This window comes from Babylonia areolata, chromosome 14, assembly GCF_041734735.1.
Source record: "Babylonia areolata isolate BAREFJ2019XMU chromosome 14, ASM4173473v1, whole genome shotgun sequence".
NCBI lineage: Eukaryota > Metazoa > Mollusca > Gastropoda > Neogastropoda > Buccinidae > Babylonia > Babylonia areolata.
In genome coordinates this window covers 27,194,864-27,207,010 of record NC_134889.1, presented here as the reverse complement: position 1 = coordinate 27,207,010, position 12,147 = coordinate 27,194,864, and positions in this window count along the sequence as shown.

Below are 12,147 nucleotides of genomic sequence, written 5' to 3'. Positions count from 1 at the left end.
GTATACACATGCACAGCTTGGTTTTGTTCAGCCATTTTCTCTCCCCACACTTGTGAGCAAAAACCATCAGGTCCGGTCCTCTCTAGCTCTTTTCCTGCACCTCCAAAAAAAAAATTTCTTAATGGAGACATGAACAGTGGGGGAGGGAGAGGGAGGGAAAAGAAATGAAGGGGGAGGAGAGGAGGAGGATGCGAAGAGATGTGGGTCGAGTATAAAAAAAAAAAGACAGAAAGGGAGTGGAGAAATGGCTGGGAGAGACAGTCAAAGTGAGAAGAGGGGGGGGGGGGGGGGGGAGCGTGAAAGAGGCAGACCTAAAATAGAAATGAGGAAACAACAACAACAACAAAAAAAAAAAAAAAAAAAGGGCGGGGGGTGGGGGGTGGGGGGGATACGGGGAGGAGGAGGTGGAGGGGCGGGGGTTAGAGAGAGAGAGAGATGGGGGTGAGGGAGGGGCTGGAGGGTCGGGGGGAAAGCCTAGTGGGAGTTAGGGGAGGCGGTGGAAGAGAGAGAGAGAGAGAGAGAGAGAGAGGGAGGGAGGATGAACGAGGACGACAGATATACGATGTTGAAGAGACAGAACTGGGCAAAATGATGGATGGAGTGGACGTTCTCCAAGAGGGAGACAAAGGTGAACAAAACAAAACAAACAAACAAAAAAAACACAAAAAAAGAAAAAGAAAAAAAAAAGGCATATGAAGTAGACAAGTACGCCTTCAACATAACTATGGAATATAACCAAGTTTGTGGAAAAATGGGCACTTTATAACTGATACAAGATTAAGCTACACAATGCTACCTTGGAATTTTGCCACTGAACATAATATATTATATTGTTTTGATGTTATAGATTTGTCAGTACTTAATTATATGCTTACCCTATACTTTCTAATGCACAAAACATGTAAATTCTGTATCTGTAAAACTTTGTCTGAATAAAAAATGTTGGAAAAAAAAAAAAAAAAAAAAACCCAATGGAAAAGAAGCATAGGAGAAATAGGAAGGGTGACCGAGGGAGACTAAAAGAAAGAGGTGTCAGACACTGTGAGGTGAGAGAGAGACTGAGACTGAGACTGAGAGAGACTGGGAGAGACAGAGAGATGAAGAAGGGAGGGAGAGAGGGGACAGGGGGGTTTGGGGTGGGGGGGGGGGGTAAAGGAAGACGAGAGACAGACAACGAATAAAGGGAGGTGCGAGAGAAACTGACAAGTTATCGCTGATTGTGGAGAAAGGGGAATGGTGAAGAAAAAAAAACAAGAGTTTTCACAACGGGACTGACAACCACACCATTCATGAAACCAAGGGGAAAAGATAAAACAAAGGGCCTATAAAACCAAGAAAAAAAGACAGAACCCCCATCAAAAAAAAACCCAGAGGGGCTATAAGACCAAGAGAAACACAGAGAGAGGGAGAGAGAGAAACACAGAGAGAGGGAGAGAGAGAAACACAGAGAGAGGGAGAGAGAGAAACACAGAGAGAGGGAGAGAGAGAAACACAGAGAGAGGGAGAGAGAGAAACACAGAGAGAGGGAGAGAGAGAAACACAGAGAGAGGGAGAGAGAAACACAGAGAGAGGGAGAGAGAGAAACACAGAGAGAGGGAGAGAGAGAAACACAGAGAGAGGGAGAGAGAGAAACAGAGAGAGAGGGAGAGAGAGAAACACAGAGAGAGAAACACAGAGAGAGGGAGAGAGAGAAACACAGAGAGAGGGAGAGAGAGAAACACAGAGAGAGGGAGAGAGAGAAACACAGAGAGAGGGAGAGAGAGAAACACAGAGAGAGGGAGAGAGAAAAACAGAGAGAGGGAGAGAGAGAAACACAGAGAGAGGGAGAGAGAGAAACAGAGAGAGAGGGAGAGAGAGAAACAGAGAGAGAGGGAGAGAGAGAAACACAGAGAGAGGGAGAGAGAGAAACAGAGGGAGAGAGAGAAACAGAGAAAGAGGGAGAGAGAGAAACACAGAGAGAGGGAGAGAGAGAAACACAGAGAGAGAAACACAGAGAGAGGGAGAGAGAGAAACAGAGAGAGAGGGAGAGAGAGAAACAGAGAGAGAGGGAGAGAGAGAAACACAGAGAGAGGGAGAGAGAGAAACAGAGAGAGAGGGAGAGAGAGAAACACAGAGAGAGGGAGAGAGAGAAACAGAGAGAGAGGGAGAGAGAGAAACACAGAGGGAGAGAGAGAAACACAGAGAGAGAGGGAGAGAGAGAAACAGAGAGAGAGGGAGAGAGAGAAACACAGAGAGAGTGAGAGAGAGAAACAGAGAGAGAGGGAGAGAGAGAAACACAGAGAGAGGGAGAGAGAGAAACAAAGGGACGATAAAACTAAGAGGAACAGATAAAACAAAGGGCCTATAAAACCAAGAAAAACAGAAAAAAACACCAAAAAATACCCCAAAGGGGCTAAAAGACCAAGAGAAACAGAGAGAGAGGGAGAGAGAGAAACAGAGAGAGAGGGAGAGAGAGAAACAGAGAGAGAGGGTGAGAGAGAAACAGAGAGAGAGGGAGAGAGAGAAACAGAGAGAGAGGGTGAGAGAGAAACAGAGAGAGAGGGAGAGAGAGAAACAGAGAGAGAGGGAGAGAGAGAAACAGAGAGAGAGGGAGAGAGAGAAACAGAGAGAGGGAGAGAGAGAAACACAGAGAGAGGGAGAGAGAGAAACAGAGAGAGAGGGAGAGAGAGAAACAGAGAGGGAGAGAGAGAAACAGAGAGAGAGGGAGAGAGAGAAACAGAGAGAGAGGGAGAGAGAGAGAACAAAGGGACGATAAAACCAAGAGAAGCAGAGAAAACAAAGGGAACACACATGACCAAGAGAAACACAGAGAGAGAAAGAGAAACCACAGGGACAAAAAGTTAAGACCAAGAGAAACAGACAAAGAGAAAACAAAGTGATTATTAGACGATGAGAAACACAGAGAGAACATTCAAACGGACTACAAGACCAAGATAAACTGCGAGAAAGACAAAACAAAGGAGCTATAAGACCAAGAGAAACAGAGAGAAAGACAGAACAAAGGAGCTATAAGACCAAGAGAAACAGAGAGAAAGACAGAACAAAGGAGCTATAAGACCAAGAGAAACAGAGAGAAAGACAGAACAAAGGAGCTATAAGACCAAGAGAAACAGAAAGACTGAACAAAGGAACTACAAGACCAAGAGAAACACAGAGAAAGACAAAACAATATAAGGCCAAGAGAAACAGAGAAAGACCGAACAAAGGGACTTTAAGGCCAAGAGAAACAGAAAGACAAAACAAAGGGGCGATAAGACCAAGAGAAACAGAAAGAACAAAGGAGCTATAAGGCCAAGCGAAACAGCAAGAAAGACAGAACAAAGGGGCTATAAGCTGAAGAGAAACAGAGAGAAAGACAAAAAAAAGTGGTTATAAGGCCAAGTGAAACAGTGAGAAAGACAAAACAAAGTGGCTATAAGGCCAAGCGAAACAGTGAGAAAGACAAAACAAAGGGACTATAAGGCCAAGCGAAACAGTGAGAAAGACAAAACAAAGTGGCTATAAGGCCAAGCGAAACAGTGAGAAAGACAAAACAAAGGGACTATAAGGCCAAGCGAAACAGTGAGAAAGACAAAACAAAGGGACTATAAGGCCAAGCGAAACAGTGAGAAAGACAAAACAAAGGGACTATAAGACCAAAAGAAACAGCGCGCGCGAGAGAGAGAGAGAGAGAGAGAGAGAAAATAAAGGGACTAAGAACCAACATTACTATAGCTGTTACCCACACATTCCAACTTGCACATATATATATATATACAAAAATCTGTGGTTAAATGTAGGTTAAAGGTTAAAGGTCCCAAAGCCAATGACAGCTGTCGGTGGAGGGGGTGTTGGTGGCGGCCGGGGGGGGGGGGGGGGGGGGGGGGGGCAGTGAATTCACGTTCACCTTGTCTAGGGGGCTCGTCACAGGAAGGCGAGGCCCAATCCTCTCCTTCTCCCCGCTTTCAATTCCTCGATCCATCGAACTAAGGGACACCATTCACACCTGGGTGGCGAGAGGAAAACTGGAAGCTAAGCTCCCTTTATCCAGTGACACCACCGTGCCAAAGGGAGCCGGAGGCATCAAACTCGGATCACTGGTGGACACTGGATCCAAAAACGTCCAACGCCTAACCCCGATCTCCGCCATGGCGCCTCCAGATCGATATAGTTTCGGTTTCAGTAGCTCAAGGAGGCGTCACTGCGTTCGGACAAATCCATATACGCTACGCTACACCACATCTGCCAAGCAGATGCCTGACCAGCAGCGTAACCGAACGCACTTTGTCAGGCCTTGAGGGGAAAAAAAAAAAAAAAAAAATATATATATATATATATAATTAAAAAAAAAAAGAAAAAGAAAAAAGAAAGAAAATAAATGATATAGAACACACTGGAACAAAAGACAAACAAATACAAAATCTGTAACACCACACAGTAACGAAACACATTCTTGCACTGCAGTAAGGTACGTTTCCCAACTGTTTAAAAAAACAACAACAACAACCAAGGTATCAAGAAATCTCAAATAAATAAGTCAAATGAACAAATTAAACAATGAGTGATCACCTAACTATTCACAAAAAATATAAATGTATACATTGCTCAAAACACAATAATACTAAAAAAAATTATAAGTTTAGTCAAACAAAATAGAAAAAAAATATAGCAAAAATGAGTCAGGTAAAAATGATTTACAAAGTTAAATGTATAAATCATGTATCAAATTAAATGAATTATCAAGACACAGAACTCAACAGTGCTTTTAGTAACTTACAAGCGACATACAGAAGGGTAAAGTATAGACGTTAAAAGTGTGACACATGTACTATATACTGACAGACATATCAATGATTCATTTCAAGCTATCAAATATACAAAAATAGAAATCACACATGCATCAGAACGCAATTACAGCAGATAATTATGTTCTACTACATATCACTAGCGTATGAAATGTGCTAAAATAACAGATGCAGTCCTAACAATTATTTATTTCAACTGTTATCCTTCACATGCACAGTTCTGTATCATGTACATATGTAAACACATATCATATAAAACACACAAGCTGGATGCTTTTAACATAAATGATGATCCACATTATGAAACCATGTTCATTTCAAACTTAAGGACAATGGAAAAAAACTTCTTTCTGTATGTCTCTCAACATGAGAACAGAAAAGAAACTGTTCACAACCCATATGTCTCTTCAACCTAAAAAAAAAACCGCAAAAAAACAAACACCAGGAAAGCCTGTGAGACATAGACATAGCTTTACAACATTATTTACATAACATGACCACATGGCTCAACGTTGTTGTCCTATGATGGGCACACCAGACAAGCGGTCAAAGCACTGGACTTTCTATCTCAGGGTCTTCGGTTCGAATTCCGGCTGCACCTCATTGCTTAAGGGTGGAGATTTTTTTCTGTTCCTCCAGGCCAACAAAAGTGCTGACCTGCCAGTGTCTGAACCTCGTATGTGTGCAAACACATGCAGAACATCATATATGCATGTTAGAATCCTTCTATGTGTGCAAACACATGCAGAACATCATATATGCATGTTAGAATCCTTCTATGTGTGCAAACACACGCAGAACATCATATATGCATGTTAGAATCCTTCTATGTGTGCAAACACACGCAGAACATCATATATGCATGTTAGAATCCTTCTATGTGTGCAAACACACGCAGAACATCATATATGCATGTTAGAATCCTTCTATGTGTGCAAACACACGCAGAGTATCATATATACATGTTAGGATCCTCCTGTGTGTGCAAACACACGCAGAACATCATATATGCATGTTAAGGATCCGCCTATGTGTGCAAACACATGCAGAACATCATATATGCATGTTAGGATCCTCCTGTGTGTGCAAACACACGCAGAACATCATATATGCATGTTAAAGATCCCCCAATGTGTGCAAACACACGCAGAACATCATATATGCATGTTAGAATCCTTCTGTGTGTGCAAACACATGCAGAACATCATATATGCATGTTAGAATCCTTCTATGTGTGCAAACACACGCAGAACATCATACATGCATGTTAGAATCCTTCTACGTGTGCAAACACACGCAGAACATCATACATGCATGTTAGAATCCTTCTATGTGTGCAAACACACGCAGAACATCATATATGCATGTTAGAATCCTTCTATGTGTGCAAACACACGCAGAGTATCATATATACATGTTAGGATCCTCCTGTGTGTGCAAACACACACAGAACATCATATATGCATGTTAGGATCCCCCGATGTGTGCAAACACACGCAGAACATCATATATGCATGTTAGAATCCCCCGATGTGTGCAAACACACGCAGAACATCATATATGCATGTTAAAGATCCGCCTATGTGTGCAAACACATGCAGAACATCATATATGCATGTTTAAAAGATCACACAACCCGTGTCAGTGTTTGGTGAATTATGGAAACAAGAGCATATCTCGCATGTACCCCCGCCCCCTCTGAAAATGGAATACGGCTGCCAAAATGGAGGGGTAAAAACATGTAAAAACCGACTTAATGATACAAGTGAATTCCCACTGTTATCATTATCAATCATGGTCTTTGGTTAGCTGATACGTTCAGAACCGGTTAGTAGTAGCATTTTTATGTATTTATCTATTATTTTATTTATTTATTTATTTATTTATAATTATTTTAAATTATTATTTTTATTTTATTTTATATTTATTATTATTTATTTTTATTTTATCTTATTTTTATTTTTTTTATTTTTTTTTTCTCAAGGCCTGACTAAGCGTATTGGGTTACGCTGCTGGTCAGGCACCTGCTTGGCGTATATGGATCTGACCGAACGCAGTGACGCCTCCTTGAGCTACTGATACTGATACTGATACTGATCAGAACCGGTTGACACAACACTTCCAGCATTACTCCTCCCCCAAAGAACTGCTCTGGCGCCAGTCAACATGTTTTATCTGCCACCAAGTGTGCAGTGCTTCAGCATCTGATGTCCATGAGACAGTCTGCTTTCTTTTAGTATCCATTCAAACACACATGAACAGTAAGGCAAGTGAAGTTTTTACATTCGAAGGATTCTCTAAGTCTGTTGCAATTTTCTTGACATCCATAGGTAAACACACACACACACACACACACACTCTCTCTCTCTCTCTCTCACCTATGCACTTTAAGTAAAAAGGTGTGGAACTGAAGATGAACACTTACACACAGAGAATGCATGAAGACAGCAGCTCTTTAAAACAGTCCACATTATGGAGAAATGCACATTCATACAGAGAAACAAACACGGAGAGCACTTGGGAACAATTTACAAACAGATGATAAAAACAAACAAACAAAATCAGAGCAAGAGGCAGGAAATAAAACATACATGTACAAACTCATAAGTACACACACACACACATGCACACACACACACATATATATGCTTGCTAACACACATGAGAATATTCTATTTCACTCTCTGACCCAGTCTGCCAATGCTTTGTTTAGCATGACAGGTTAATATCCTCGTAGTGTTGCCACATTACAAAATGAGCACAGACTCGTTGAGAATTAACATTTCTCTGGACAATCCCTGCTGCAATTGTTGTCCAGACAAAAAAAAAAAAAAAAAAAAAAAAAAAAAAAAAAATAGTTGGGCTGCATTTCAATTTCCACAGTTATTAAAAAACAGATAGTTTTGAAATAATCAGTCAGATAAAAATATCGTTTCATTTTCCTTACGGTGTCTGTTTAATGAAAAAAATGACTATAACTGACTATACAATGCTACCTGAAATCAAGTTAGCAAAATAAAACTGACTTAAAAGTAATTACAAAAACTTTCTCTACAGAAGATGTTTCAGTTTACCAGTCTGAACATAATAACTATTTTCTTCATAACCCCCCCCTCCCCCAAAAAAACGACAACCACCATCAACAACCACCCAAGTTTTCTCAGAAGAGAGCAGTAGCACACAACCTCTTCTCAAACGTAAGAAAAGAAAAAGGCGAAAGATCCTTGCATGATCTGAAGAGAAACCAGCAGAGCTACTGTGCTGTCTAACCAAATCGAGAGTCATTTAACCCTTTGAGCCCTGACCACCGCTTTACCGGTGGCAGAGAAAAATGACATAATGCCCAGCCACCGGTTGAGCGGTGTGTAAACACTTGAAGCATGCAGAGTCTCAACCTGGCCTGTCAGGGCAGAAATCAGGACAAAACGTGTGAGAAAACAACTGTACAAGTAACTGATATACTTGATGATTTATCGGAAGTAGAGTATGACAATGATTACTCTGATAGTGAAGTGGAATTTGAATCGGATGATTCTGCTACAGATAGTGATGTTGAAAATGAATCTGAGCATGCAGAATCAGTTGATCAAAGGAGGCATGTCAGGTTGAGACTCTGCATGCTTCATGGTAGAAATCGATCGTTTTTATCCAAAGCACGTGCACAAAACACAGTGAAAAGGCGCGGCAATGTTGGTACTACGTTCGCTGACGTCAGAATATTATGGTTTTTCTGACTGGCTCTTCAATATAAGTCAACCAATAGCAAAACACGACACAAGTGTTTACGCACCGCTCAACCGGTGGCCAGGCATTATGCAACCCCTCCCCACCACTGGTAAGGCGGTGGTCAGGGCTCATAGGGTTAAGGACTTCAATAGCTCCTCTTAGGCTTGATAAGTCAATACCGTTACAACATTGTGTAAAAAAATGTTTTTCACTGACAAGTACTTCTCTGTATGCTGTGAAACACAACAGCGTGCATGCAGTCGCTTTCGGCCAGATGGCAGCTCCCACAACTGTGTCCGCAGAACTGCAGCCCAACTTGCGTTTTGAGTGTGGTTTGGGGACTACTGACATGAATCACAAAACACATCAAACGTATCTCTGTCCCAGAACAACAATGCCATGTTTTCAAAGAAAGTGATGTGCATTCAACAACATTCTCTGCAATGTACAAAAAACCTGATTAGCAAATTGTGAGTTTTGCATTTGGCAGCTACAATAGCGTTCATACATTTAACAACAAAAAAATCAGCTTTTCACATATCAACCATCAAAAAACAAAGAAACAATCAAAAACCAATGTAACCAAAAACACAACAACAACAAATCAAAAACTAATCCAACAGCAAAATGATCCACATTCAAGTGACATGCACATTTCTGTCAACAAAACAATTTGCGGCTTGTAACAATAATAAAGATTTTTTTTTTTTTTTTTTGCATTTGGATGCAAAAGCATGGATTTCATGTCCGAACTGGAAGCAAATAATCAAACCATCTAAAAAAAAAATATATCAATCATATGATAAAATCTTCACATTTGGAAAAAACAAAAAAAAACAAAAAAACGAAAAAAAAAAAAAAAAGAAATAGAAAAGATCAACGACTGCAAAAAAAACAAACCAACCCAACAACATGTTCTGTAAGCCATTCGTCAGATCACAATATTCTTCACACATTAAAGTTCAATGTTAAATGACAACCAACCCAAGTTAGGTACCCCTTCACACCTGGGTGGAGTGGAGGAAAACTGGAGAAAAACAAACACCGCATCGGAAGCCACATGCCAAACTGTTTCTGCGACGGCCCCTCTTTCTTCACACACACACACCTGCAAAAAAATCGTGATTCCTGATGACCATTCCAAATACATGTGGAAGGGACTTTGGCCACACACACACAATGGGCCATGCTGGTGGAGGGAACACATCAAAACTCACAGCCACCAGCACACAGAGATGCCAACCGCTGTCAAGTACGTAGGAACAATCAGGAAATTTGGCAGGAACATTCTCAATTTGGCAGGAACGCTCAGACTCCCAGCCACATGAGCAAAAGTCCATTGTATCTACAAGGCAAACAAACACCTGGACCAACCGGAAAACACGGTGTAACTGCTACGATTAAGCTGACTGGTCCACTCAATGCTGTTTCAATGTAAAGACGCACTTGATTAGCTGAGCATCATCACGCGAGACCAAGGTTAGTAGTGACTGCCCTGGCCTCCTGATCGATAGGTCTAGAACATCTGGATAATGTTGTGACAGGAAAACATGTGACCACGTTATGTAGTCGAAAATGAACTTGGAACAATTTTGATGTTGGTGTAACGTCGGAACAAACTGTGATCGAGCGTAAAAAAAAAAAAAAATACAGCAAAATTCTAACAGTTGGCATCTCTGCTGCCCCATCGTCACACCACTCCCTTCACACCACCCACAATCTGCTCTGAGAATTGCTGCATGACACACATGTGGATAATCAGGGTACGATGGGTTTCTTTGGGCAACAGCAACATGGCCACAATTCTGGGATACCTGAGGCAATCGTGTTCTGGGGTACCTGAGGCAACAGCCACAGCTGTGGGGTACCTGAAGCAACAGTTAGTGTTGTGGGGGTACCTCAAGCAACAGCCAGTGTTCCAGGGTACCTGTTCTGGGGGTACCTCAGGCATTAGCTGTAGTTCTGGAATACCTGTTCTCGGGTACCTGAGACAACAGCCACAAATCTGGGGTACCTTTCTGGGGTACCTGAGGCAACAGCCATAATTGTGGGGTACCTTTCTGGGGTACCTGAGGCAACAGCCATAATTCTAGGGTACCTTTCTGGGGTACCTGAGGCAACAGCCATAATTGTGGGGTACCTGAGGCAAACACATCAACATCCAGAACCAACCAAACAATGCAACAGGAGAGAAATAGATAATTATCCACAAAAAAAAGAGAGAAAAAAGAAAAAGAAAAAATAGCAGCAAAACCAATCTGCAGCTGAACATGCAATTTTGGTATTTGAGGGCAAAAACAACTACTTGTTGTAAATATATGATGCATAACGCAAGGGGGCCAGTGACAAGGAAAACATGCCTGGTGAACCCCACAGCCAGGGAATGAGACTGATGACAACCACCCCAACCCAAAGTCATCAATACATGCTTCCACAAACAGCAGGTTAGAGAAAAACAACAACAAGAAAAACTGGACAAAGGTCCAACAGCCTTACACGGCCATCCGGGCAGTCGGTTCATGTTCACTGTGTCTAGCGGCTCGGCAAAGGAAGGAAGGAAGGAAGGAAGAACGCAATCATCTCCTTCCCAAGTTTCCAACCGTCTCCAGCCTAAACCAGGTACCCATTTTCATACCTGGGTGGAGTGAGCGAAATCGGGATAAAGTGCCTCCCCCCCCCCTCTCCCACGCCCTCCCCCCAGGCCCCACAGGACTAAAAACACCAGGCCAGAACCAAGGAGGCTTGAACCCTGATCACTGGGGAACACTGTATCAGAATTCAGAATTCCGATGTCCAACCAATTTAGCCACAGTACCTCCAGGTTCCGGGTATAAGTGCGCAAACCATCAGCGCCAAAAAGCAAGCAGCCAACCGATCCAACCTCTGGACGAAAGTGAACCATGAAAGCCATCTCAGGATTTCGTATCCGTGGAAACCAAACATAAATGTGATGCACTTCCTTTATCCCTTCATGCGCACTTTTTTTGTGTGTGTGTGCGGGGAAAACGGTATCGGCAAATAATCCTGTAAGGACAAAGGCACCTGAGACCGTATGAATCCTTCTGGATGTTGGCCATGACAGCAGTGACCCTGATCCAGACACACTCTGTGTCAGTTCAGTGTCCTTTCACTTTGCATAGATTTGTTCGTCCTGGCAGGCACTGTCTCTAACCGGTTCCACTCACTTTTCCTTCCACTTCATCCCAGTTGAGCTTCAAAGGCTATGAAGCAGAGTGAAAACTACTGGGCAAAGGAAAACCAGAATCGTGTAAAACGCAAAAAGGACATCGCCCATCAGCAAACACGTAACACCTCTCCTCGGGTGCTGTTGGAATTCTTTGGACATTTGCAGACTGAATAATTTGCATAAGTCCTGAACAGTTCAACTGCCTGGTTTCGCACACCCCCTCAAACCCCTCCCGCCGTGTGTTTTGTAATTTTTTGTTGTTAATAACAGCAAATCAAGAAAAAGCATCTTTCAGTTTCAGGCATATGGAAGCACAGTTAAAAAAAAAAAAAAAAAAAAAATCACACCTAAAGTTGATCAAGACGATAAGATTTTGAACAAAACAAAAAAAACAACAACAGGTACTGAACACAAACAGCATCACTGCAAATTTTGAACAAAAGTACAAGA